Raw genomic sequence first — 1,057 nt, 5'->3', positions numbered from 1 at the left:
AACAAAAATCAAGTAACAAACCAAAGAAAAAAATGGTTGCTTCACCATGAAGAAATCAAGCACAAAGCTGTCCAGCCAAGCCAAGCACCAGGCCAGGTCAGCCAAGCACCAGGTTAGGTCCGACCAGACCAGTCAAACACCAAGTACCAAGTCAGGTCAGTCAAGCACCAGGCCAAGTCAGCCAAGTACCAAGCACCATGCCAGACTAGTCAAGCACCAAGCACCATGTCAGGTCAGCCAAGCATTAGGTCAGGTCAGCCGAGCACCAAGAACCAGGCCAGGTCAGTCAAGCACCAAGTACTAGGCCAGGTCAGCCAAGCACCAAGTACCATGTCAGGTCAGGCAAGCACTAGGCCAGGTCAGCTAAGCACCAGGCTAGGTCAGCTAAGCACCAAGCCAATCAACTAAGCACCAGACCAGGTCAGCTAGGCACCAGGCTAGGACAGTCACGTCCACGCCCAGCTAGAACCAGGTCACGCCCAGCGTGGACCAAGCTGGTGCCCAGCGTGGACCAAACTGGTGCCCAGCATTGACTAGTCTGACCTAACTGACTTGGACAGCAAACCCAATTTTGAAGAAAGTTAGGTCAAATCATGGAACATCCTACTTTTTCTTTGCTTGAAGGCTAAGAACATGACCTCATGGATGACATAAGGCTATGACAAAAAGGAGGAGGTGTCACCATGCATGTAACCTAGCTCACCATAGGGGTCAAGTAGGGGCCAAAATGGCTCTTCATAGGGGTCAATGGTCAGTTGCTTAGCTGCCCAATAGGGTAGTTGAGCGCCCAACACCTTGACCTATATAAAAGCATGAAATTCTCATTTGTAAACATTGTACATACATTCTAAATTCTTCCTAATTTATTCCTCTTCTTTCCTCCATATTTTCCTCTCAATTTAGGTAGTTATTATGCTAGTTTTAGAGTAGTTTTTCATATAATTCAAGAGGAGAAAGAAGAAGGCGAATGAGATGCAAAAATCCATTTTGTAATCTAATTTGGAACTTAAAGCATCCAATCCTTGGATGGACGGCTCATGCTCCTAACAATTTCATT

Source organism: Lupinus angustifolius, chromosome LG18, assembly GCF_001865875.1.
Source record: "Lupinus angustifolius cultivar Tanjil chromosome LG18, LupAngTanjil_v1.0, whole genome shotgun sequence".
NCBI classification, from domain to species: domain Eukaryota; kingdom Viridiplantae; phylum Streptophyta; class Magnoliopsida; order Fabales; family Fabaceae; genus Lupinus; species Lupinus angustifolius.
Note: the sequence above shows the minus strand (reverse complement) of the source record.